Below are 10,757 nucleotides of genomic sequence, written 5' to 3' on the forward strand. Positions count from 1 at the left end.
TTAAATCACTGCACTATTACCCATCTTTCCACCAAATTTCATCAAAATCCTTCCATGTGAGACTTTTTTGGGTCATGTGCCATCAGTTTAATCAGGTTTATATTTAATCTGGCAACGCTACATGAGGAGGGGAAAAAAAAAAAAGCCCAGTACTGACAATTAAATGAGAATGGCAGGAAAAGAACAAAAGGGAAGATTCGGATCCCTGAAATAAAAACTGAAGCAGTGCCACTTCACATGAAGAGTAGATTAGACAAGCTTTCCTGCCGGCATCTCCACCATGAGCCCAGAGCACATCTCTACACGGTGGGCTGCCTCTCTACAAGCTCTGTTTTAATGGCTTCCCCGTGAGACTGGCTTACCAGTGTGTGTGTGTGTGCGCGTGTGTGTGTGTGGATGCCCCCAAGGATCCACTTCATCCCCCTCCATCTTTTTTCATGTTTGAATTTGCGACGCAAGTTTCCCTCGACTGTAGGTAAGCCCTTCTAATGTTTAGACATGTATGCGAATTCTTATCTGTTTGAACATGCCTGTCTTTGCATGTGTTAGTATTCATGTGTAAGAGCAGTGGGATACACACACACACACACACACACCCACCAACTAAGCACCTGCAGCATCTGCCACCGACCTGCTGCGCTCACAGCTCGGCTGCCGGTAATTCATCACCGCAGCCTACGTTCTGCCATCACATCCAATTATTAAGCGATTAACAGACAGGCCCGTACACACTTAACGATCCAGCCGCGCTTCCCCATCAGCGCCCCACGCATCACCGCTGGTGCACCAAGTTGTAAATGACAGGGAAGTCGTTGTGGGAGGAACCTTATTTACATTTTCATCCAAGCAGATTGACGTCTGAGGTATTTTCCGGGACTGTGCGGCGACTCAGATACACTTAATTAAATTTTAAGTGTACGTTGTGAAGTCAGTTTTCGGAAGCGCAGGGTGGCTTTTGGAAAGGACAAAAGATGTTGTATCATCAAGATATAAACACCTTGGATGATAAAGCCACAGGATATAACTTGTTCCCTCAAGTTACACCTCCCGTTCTCGAATTAATTAGATTTTTGCCTCAGTGTAGCTATTTCGACTGTTAGACCACTTGTCTCCATGCTGGGGACAAGTAATGTGTCGTTACCATGAGTTAATTAAATTGATGGATGGAGTTATATCTTATGGACATGAATATTTTATGTTGTAGCCTCAAGATAATCAAACTGAGGGAAACATTTATGTCTTCATTCTAAACATTGATTTGTTTTTATTTGTTAATTTATTTTTTTCAGTTAACAGCTTCTGGAGGTGGATGCTTAGCCCCACCCTCGGTAAATCCCTGAAATGGTTAATAATTTCTTAACAGGGTTTAAACTGTGAATTACCTACAAATCTACTTTACGGCTCAAATAAACTGTGCTTTGATGCCCAAAATGAGAAGAAGTGGAGGCAGTTAATGAGGTCAAAGTGGGTTTGGAGGCCCAAAGCGAGGCTCTGGAGTGAGTGTGGTCTGAATTTAGGTGTTCAAAGGATTCTGCCGTTACGTGGCCGCGCACAGGTTTTAATGAAACATTAAACCAACTGGTTGTGAAGTTTAAAAGGAGAGAAGAAGAAGAAGAAGACTGAAATGGGATGAGTAATAGTCCACAAAACGCTCCCGCGTTCGTGACAAACACTTAACTGAGATTTGTGCTCTTCAGTTTGACATTTTATTGTCAAAGTTTCAGGAAGGGGAGTCTCGACAGCCATTCGCCGCGAACGGGAACGTCATAAAACATTGATGACTGGAGGACAATTTATCAACTCACGACAAATAAATCCCAGAGGCATCATTGGAGATCAGCGAAAGCGAGGCCCAAAAATCCTGACTGCCTAGAACAGGTCTTAGATCCTGCTCTTCTCTGAGGGCTCCGAGAGCTGACGCATTCCCAAAGACTCCGTTTGACCCTCGATAAATTTGCAAGAACTCTTATATATAAATATATATATTATTTTAAATTTACATCTGCAGTCCAGCTTTGAGCCGCGTGATGACGCTCCTTCGTGGGATTATTGATTCAAATGTGTATGTCTTTGTGGTTGTCTGGTGTTACGTTGATTTATTGACTCCATCATGATTTATGCACAAAGGCCTGGCAGGTTGTGATGCAGCGGGAGACACCAGAAGAAGAATCATCTCTCTCCGCCGCAGCCTGACAAGCGCCTCTCCAGGAACTAGCATCCGCTAAGAGCTCTTCCCGGTCGTGCCGTCATTTCCGTTAACTGTTCACAAGACGGTGAATAGAAGTGTGGATGAGGCGTGGGCCAAACGGAAAAAATCTTTGTGAGTTATTCGGAGGAAGCTTGACGAGCGAATCAACACACACACAAAGCATTTAATTCCATTAAGATTTATGTTAAGTGAAATGGTTTTTCTTTTTTTTCTTTTTTTTAAACTGGGAACTGCAAAACTTACAGATGTGAAAAGAGCTTCTGGAGTTTGGCACTGTGCTGACTGAACTCATATTAAACAAAGTGGAAAGAGGAACACGTCTCCAGCCCCGGGCAGACTCAGTGCCAGCTTTACACTGGAGGACTTGGGCTGCCTCTGCCAATGCTCCTCATGTTGCAGTCGCCATGAATCACTCAGCCGTTCAAGTGGCTTTTTTTCTTGCAGACATGCACAGACGCACCGTTCAGCATCGTGTGTCAGCCCACGCTTGCGTATGATGCTGCAATCATGTTACATGGGTCCCCACTGGCAGAGAGGTCCTGTTGCTTCTGTGCATTTCCATGTTGGCCTTGGTATGTTCCAGCTTGTAAGGTTCCTCTGTTGTCACTGAGATGACATTTCTGTTGTATAAAACGCTACGCGCAGGAGTATCGCAGCTGCAGGATATGCTGTGTTGGAGGAACACTGCGCGAAAATTCAAGTGTTGGCTGAGGACGCAGGACACGGTGGTTCTTTCAAGTTAACCGAAAAAAATAGCTTAAAATATTTGCTCTGGGAAGAAGAAAAAAAGGGTTATTTTATGGAGTTCCACAGGTATTTCTGAAGGGCAACCCAGTTAGCAGTTAGCATCTTCATGGGATCCCTCAAGCTCAAGGCTAATGAGATTGTTGATCTTTGCATTTTGATTATTGCTAAAAAAAAAAAGCACTTTTGCAGAAAAATGTGTATGAGCCAGACTTTGTTTCACCAAATAAACTTCACGAAAGAAACACGTTTGTGTGATATGACGCTTACACGCAATCACGAGAAGTACAAAGCTAACGTTATGCTACTAACTACCACCACACAGATGTGCTAACGTCCGCTACACCTCCAGCAGTCTTATTTAGCCTCACGTTAGCATCCAGCACTTTTAAGACACATAAAAAGCTTTTAAAGTTATAAGTCTGGAACGTACCGATGTGTTTTTATGTCACAGATCAAAATGTTCAAACATCTCAAGCTTGTGGGAACCACAGGCTTTATGACAGGCGTTTGAACAAAAACCTATGACTTTCAGACAAAGGGAACGAACATTCAATATTGTTCACTTATATCCAGGTTTTAAGACTCCCTCCTGCATGAGTTATCTAGTTTGACACAACTTTCCTACCCAAAAATACGAGATTATATCTGCATGTGTTTGCTGTTGTCAACAGCACTGTACACGGCGTGGTAAACAGAGCGGTCGTCCAGCTGCTCAGCCTCAAGAACCACGTCATCCATTGACAACAGATGTGAGACAAACCTCTTTACGCCTGCTGGTCATGCAGGATCGAGTTCTCTAGGCTGCTGCAAGTGATGCGTGTCATTTCAGGACAGCTCCATCTTATAAGAAATATACGGAATAAGCGCAACCTCTCAACAATGCATAATGTATTGGTGGCACGACATCTGATTAAGAAAGTAAACACCGCTGAGACAGAGCCAAGGAAGTCAATAAGGATCCTTTTTTCCCCGCTGTAAAGCCATGAAATTCAAAAATGTAAAGCTAAGCCAGCCTCTACTGACTGTATCTGTGATTCTAGCTGTGATTATTGTCTTCTCGGTGAAATCTTGAGTTTTGGGTTCAACCCTGTTTTGTTTTTGTTTTTTTAAGATGTCCTATATTATTCTGAAATGTTCCTCCCTCATGTGTCCCCTTCTTGTTTGACTTCCTGTCTTTTTCCCGACCCTTTCACCTGTGTGTCGCGTTAGCCAATCCTGTCCCCGTCAGCCTCACACCTGGGCCCTCACCTGAGTCCAGAGTTTTTGTTCTAGTGTGGCTTCGCTTTGACTCATTGCTGGATCCTTTGTTCAGTTTTGTTGAACTGTTCATTTCCAGGTCAGTTTCATGGAGTATTTTGAGGATTATGGAACTGACCCGTGGATTATATTGTTTTGCACTTTGAAAAATTTACTGTTGTTCACGGATTACAGTTTATTAAATGAAACGCACTGTACATTGTAATGCTGTAAATGACAGCTCAGCCACAGTACCGATCCCCGGTCATGTGATGACGTTAAACAAGGGGATTTGTAGTCCCACTACACCCCCCCCCACACACACACACACACACACACACACACACACACACACACAAAATGTTCCTGATTTGAATTTCTATCTGCATTTATGACTGTGGATGCAGTTTTCGTCATTATGCGTCACTGTGGTATCAATGTTGGATCACACATAATTGTTTTGGGATTAAATTGCCGATCTGCCTGAAATCAGGCTGCCAGGCTGCAGAGCTTCTGTGTTTGAAACAAGAACCCAGCAAGACCCTGTCTGATATTTATTTGGAGATATTAAAAAATGAATAAAAGCGTGTATATAATCCCTAATGTTTACACACTGTATCTGCTGTAAATAGTTTAAAACACTCGATTTTTCTCTCTTTTGCAGACACAAAAGGCCCAAACGAGGTAAATCATGTATATATGAATGAAGCTCACCTGTTAGAGAAACACAAGCATTTTATTAAGAAATTGTTTCCTCCAGGCAGCAGTGTGTGTGTGTGTGTGTGTGTGTGTGTGTGTGTGTGTGTGTGTGTGTGTGTTTGTGCGGCGTTGGCTGCTGTTCAGGTTCAACTGGATCGCAGTAATTTGTTCAACAATTTAAATAATGTATAACACTGGTCTCCTGCCATGCTAACGTAACGCAGATCTGTCTCTGCGCTCTTCGTCCTCCCTGGCCGGAGGGACGATGGCGTCGGCTGCAGCAGCTTCACCTGATCAGGAACTCTGTCCACATCTATTCGTTTTTTTTTAAATGGGCTTTTGTTATTTTAGTCTCATTAAGCAGCTTGTTAGCGGTGTTGAGCGGGGTTGATGTGACATCTCTAACAATAACGTTAGCAAGCGCCATGTTTAAGACGCGTGCATGCGTTAAATTCCACGAGCAAAGCTTTTATTTATTTACTTTAAGCTCAGTTCAAATGTCTTCAGCATGCGTGAACCCCAGACTTTATTCCAGGCTCTGAACCAAAACCCCACTGATGCTGAGACGAGGGGACCGGACATTTAACGATGCCAACTCAGAACTCCTTCCTGCTCCATCACGGTCGTCTCTCTCACAGCTGTTCCAGAATCAGAATCAGAATCAGAATCAGAATGAGTTTTATTGGCCAAGTATGTTCACAACATACAAGGAATTTGACTCCGGCAGTTGGTGTCACTCATGGAATGAGCAGAAGAAACATAAATAACAGAAAATATATACAATAGAAAATGAGTTCCAGTGGGCCTCAAGGAAAATTGCAATATCACGACTTTTCAAACCAAGTCCTCTGCAAGCTATACAGACAATGTAATTGTGATAAATAATAAGCAAAAATTAGTAGTAAAACAAGCAACTAGAACAGGGAGTAACTGTCTCTCACAGATACAAACTCCATAAATGACGTCTTAGCTGTGCTGGAGATCATGCACGTGACGAGCAAGTATCGTTCGGAGTGAAATTATCGAAAATAAGTCAAATATGCATGTAATGGGTACTTCGCTGTTTACCTGAAAGAATCTCATGACATCAGGACACACCTGTCACATGAATCTAAACAGTTTATCAGTGGCCACCTCCTTTTACTTCAATGATTATTAAATTATAGCTTCAATCAAACAGCAAGGCATAAGAAAAGAAGGCAGAAACCCTGTCCACAGAGTGTATATGACTCACCAAACTATAAATACATTCTCATACCGGTCACTTGAAATTTAGTTCCATTAATGTCCAGCCATCTTTCAGCCTCTTGCAATCTACTTCACTGGAAATTAACATATTTTTTCTTGCTCTTGTGAAAGAATTTTGAAATAATTTGATTTCTGTCAGAAAGGAAGGGAGGGATTGCAGGGGAGCTACAAGTCTCAACCCAATTAGTGACCTCGTTCACTGAGCACATCTTTTATTTTTTTCATCCTCTCTTCATCCCATTTTCTTTTCACCACCACCACCACCACCACTCATATCCCTCCACCCTCTAAACCCCTTTCTTTTCTTCTCCGCTGGACCTTCTACTCTCTCTCTCTCTCTTTTCCCTCTCTCCGCTCAAATGAGTCTATTTTTCCCGGGGGATGAGACCACGGTGGTTAAATCAGATTGGGGCGAGGTTATATTTGGACTGTGTGAGAGAGAGAGAGAGAGAGAGAGAGAGAGAGAGGGGCATCAAACAGCTGGGTGATGACTGCATGGCCTATTTTACATCAGCAAATTGGCTGACAGTAGATTCCCTCAGCAGGACGAGCTGGCGATATTAGTAATATTAGTTCAATAATAAAAAGCCGACCGCGTCTTGACGCCGCCTCCCTGACGAACATGAACACACGCTCATCACAGCGTGAGATCTGAGACGTGATGGCGATGGGGTAAACTGGAGATTGACCCTCCTTGTCCTCTAACTCCCATCCGCTGGCTCGGAGTTTGACTTCATCCTCAGACTTCAGTCGGGACTCCAGATCAAAGCGAATCGAGTCCCTTTTTCAAGTTCCCCTCTGGAGTTTTCTTGTAAACAGTCTCACTGAGGCCCACGTGCTTCTCGCCACAAACGCGTCTCGTGAATCACTGAGGACCAACGAATGTACCGCCTGCGTTCTTCTTCCTCGAGGACTGTCGGCGTGTATCTTCATGAAGTTTTATCATCTATAGATTGCTCACTCGTGGTCTTTTTTTTAATCTAAATAACTTTTTTTTTTTAGAAACTCGTGTTTTTTTTCCCATCAAGCTAGCTGAGATGTTAATAGATATTTTGAAAATATAAAACCTGTAGCATGATTAAAAGTGAGGCTTTTGAACTGAAAAGAGGAGTTGGAACCTGTCATGTAAAATTCTCACCTCCAGTTGTGTAATTCAGTGTGTCTACCAGGAGGTGGCAGTATGCAGTACACAGGCAGAACGTTCCCATCACAAATGTACACAAACATTTCTGACTAATTCCTGGAAAACGCCTCGGATCTCGTTGCCGTACTTAATTGTAGGGTCTTGTTTCCACATTCGCGCTGAGGACAAATGTTGTTTTTAACATCAAATTGGCTGTGCGAGCCAAATCTGTGTTAGCTTAGGACTCCAGAACCACTGGGTCATCAACAGCTTGTTTCCCGGGGATAGAAGATGGACGCAGGATGTTTTTCAGAACATTTTTTTTTAGTATTTTGAGCATTTCAGTGGTCACGATAACAAATCTAATTAAATTCCGACCACAAGAAACAGGCTAACTCCTGTGTTAGTGCCACTGGGGATACTTAGCTAACGCAACAGAACATGCTAACGCAGAGGAATTAGGTCCTTACTCTGCTTGGAAATGTTTAAATGCCTGAGAAAGATGCCGTTGCTGCACACGTCACACACTGAATAACCGGGTACTGAAGTTTCCATGTTCATGTTTTGACCTTTTCCCTGAAGTGCCCCCCCCCCCCAACCACCACTTGACCACTATTATGCATTCTTTTTCCTAAGAGACACAAGAGACCGTGGGAGTCCCTCATGCAATAAAAAAAAGTTAATGGAAATCAATGAATTGTCTTCTCCACCAGTGTGGGCGGGGCTTTATTGCACTCTGGCTCAATGGGCAATTGTTTACAGGCAAACTGATTGATGCAACTGCAAAGCAATGACCAAACAACAATACTAAAATCAGATACTGATGACAGGAAAACCCTTCATTTCTAGGTCCTTTTTGTTATTTGGACCCCCGACTATTTATAGCTGCCAATCAAATCTGGATGGTGGCGATCCAGGCGGTGCTTTGGGCTTCAAACGGCCAAATCCAGAGAGAAGTCACAGCTCTCTGGGTCGCTTCAGTACAAATCACAATGACTCCTTTCTATATTTGGAACCGCTCTCATCACCTGAGACACCTTCAGCAGACGCGCTGATATGGTAGTTTATGACATCGAATTAAAAAAAAAAAAAACTGCACGTGACAAAAAATGTCCCATGTCCTCCTTGTAATTGCCACACGGGGGCTGATGTGGACAGCTCGTCCCTGGGGGTTAAAAGAAGAAAAAATAAAGGAGCTGCAACAAAAAGCTAAATGTCTAAAATAACTGGTTGGGTTTAAGGTCTGGAGGATTTTCCACTTTGTTTTACTCTTAAAAGTGGCTTCTGTGACCTTTCTATAAATTGAACAATCTTCTCAACAAAGGATTATTTGTTTTCCCTCACCCAGAGTTGGGAGAAGAGCTGGCATGATAAACGCACTATCAACAGCTGCAGCTCAGGTTGAGATGAATCCGACTGACAGGTTTGATGACGCCAGGCAGGAGAGAATGCCGGCTGTCAGAGGCGTCGTTGCAAAAGAGTGTAGGTTCAGTATGGAGGTGCCGTGCATCTCAACCCAGATTTAATTTTCTGCTTGAATCACAGAGAGAAAGTAATCGTTCCAGCGCATGTCATCGCTTAGACAAGTTGCCGTCGCAGAATTAGAATTTCAGTGTGGCAGCGGGCACCTGTCAAACCCAGATTAGACGCTCCATCTCGACGCTTCCCAGTCAGCAAGTGATGTACAGGTGAAGTACATCGCGTAAATGCCAAAGCTCTCAACCCCTCATTTATTTATTTCTTTGGGGGGGGGGCTCCAAATTTGCCGTTTAAAAAAAAAAACCCAAGAAATGAATGGTACGTTCATGCTAACATTTAGAATTTCAAATCACGCAGAGGAGAGAAGATGAAAGCAGCCAACAGAAAATCCAACGTTGATTTCATTTTTCTCCCAGTGAAACTCCCAGCTAATCTCTATTTAAGTGTAAATTGCGTGCTTCATACCCATAACTCACGGCTTCCTCCGACCGTTATTAGTCACCGACGGAGACAATTGAAATGATTGCCATTAATCTCCCACATTCACTCAGAGACTAACAAAGATCATGGATCTCATCAGTATGAGTGTGGGCGCATTCATGCATGTGTGTGTGTGTGTGTGTGTGTGTGTGTTTGTATGCGTCGTGAGGTGGGGTGTTTTTTGTTTTTTTGTCATTTGTTAAGCCTATGAATAATAATAAGCATCTTGCACACAAAGTAATGGATGGGAATTTCAATGGTGGCCAGCAGAGTATTGTAAGGAGTGCTGCCTACTGCATAAGTAGCCTAAGTGCTGTATTTTCTCTTTATAAATGTGAGTAAGCACTTTACTGAGCGCACAGTACATCTGGGTGATAAATAACATTCGAAACAACAACTCTGTCCTGGCTCCTCGTGGCTGCTTTTCACCTGCCGGTTGATTAGGGACTGGACAGACGCCACCCCGCATTTCTCACAAGGCGCCAGACTATAGAAGAGACGCGTGACACGCAGCCGGGGAGCAAGTCCCCGTGGAATGTCCAGGCTGGGAAAAACCCGCAAAAAAATGCCCCAAAAAGTGTCCCCGCTTGCTCTATGATGCCTTACATTCCCTCTAGTACCACTTTATTTCTGTGGAGCCCTTCAAAATAAAACAGAATTAATGTGGAGAAAAGTGAAGTAAAACTGCGGAGTCCTGCAGTGGCCATAGAGAGGTTCCCTTGGTTCATGTTTTAAAACAAGTTCTGTCTTTCAGTCCACAAATTAATGAAATGAAGAGACGGAGTTATATCTCATGGCCTCAGAGTAACTGAACTGTGGGAACAGGCTGTGTTTCTTAGCTCCGTTTGACCGCATAAAACGCAAAACATTAAACTGGAAAGAGACATTAATTTTTGACCACTAGGGGGAGGACAACCATCAGTACCAGCTCATGCTGGTACATTTTAAGGGGGTGAGACACTTCCTCAATCCCTCATCAGTTCTCCACTCATTCAGTACACTGGCCTTTCCTTCAAAATAAAAGCACCAATGTGTTGTTGGCATTATGGCCTTATTCTGTTACTCTGCTACATTACTCACTTCTTTTTTTGGTTGGCTACCTCGCTAACATATTCCTGCTTTCGTGTGTGTGTATGTGTGTGTAATATATTCATGCCATTAAAACTGGAAATTGATTGACAGGTGGAAATCAGTTGCTCCGTGCTTATGTAACCATAATTTCTCACATTTTGTTTTACAGGAAAAAAAGCCAATTATATAAAAGTACAAAAGTGCTTTTTTTTGGGGGGGCATTGTTTTAGCAATGTGACCAAGAATCTGAACCAAAAGGGTCAAAAGTGCGTCAAGCATCGCCCCCCCAAGTATGTGTTGAGATGCTTGCTGGTGTCATGTGCTGCCGGGTTAGTAATGGGTTTATCAGAGCGGAGACAAAAGTACAGCAACACCAAACCGATAAGAGGCTTTAAGAAGGGAACTGCCGGGAGTTGAGCGTTAATTCTCTCTGATTCTGGCATTATGAATAAGCCGCCGCCATCT

The 10,757-nt window shown here is 43.2% G+C and overlaps 1 long non-coding RNA gene across 1 annotated transcript; it reads left to right on the forward strand.

Moving 5' to 3' along the window:
- Positions 1 to 41: 41 nt before the first annotated feature.
- Positions 42 to 3,821, forward strand: LOC147243289 (uncharacterized). The gene is made up of 3 exons (XR_015110640.1): positions 42 to 475; positions 2,128 to 2,320; positions 2,455 to 3,821. It is a non-coding gene; the product is annotated as an uncharacterized LOC147243289 (long non-coding RNA).
- The last annotated feature ends 6,936 nt before the right edge of the window (positions 3,822 to 10,757 follow it).

The sequence above is a fragment of the Aulostomus chinensis genome, chromosome 20 (assembly GCF_037954235.1).
Source record: "Aulostomus chinensis isolate RoL2024-O1b breed Wild chromosome 20, RoL_Achi_v1.0, whole genome shotgun sequence".
Taxonomy (NCBI): Eukaryota; Metazoa; Chordata; class Actinopteri; order Syngnathiformes; family Aulostomidae; genus Aulostomus; species Aulostomus chinensis.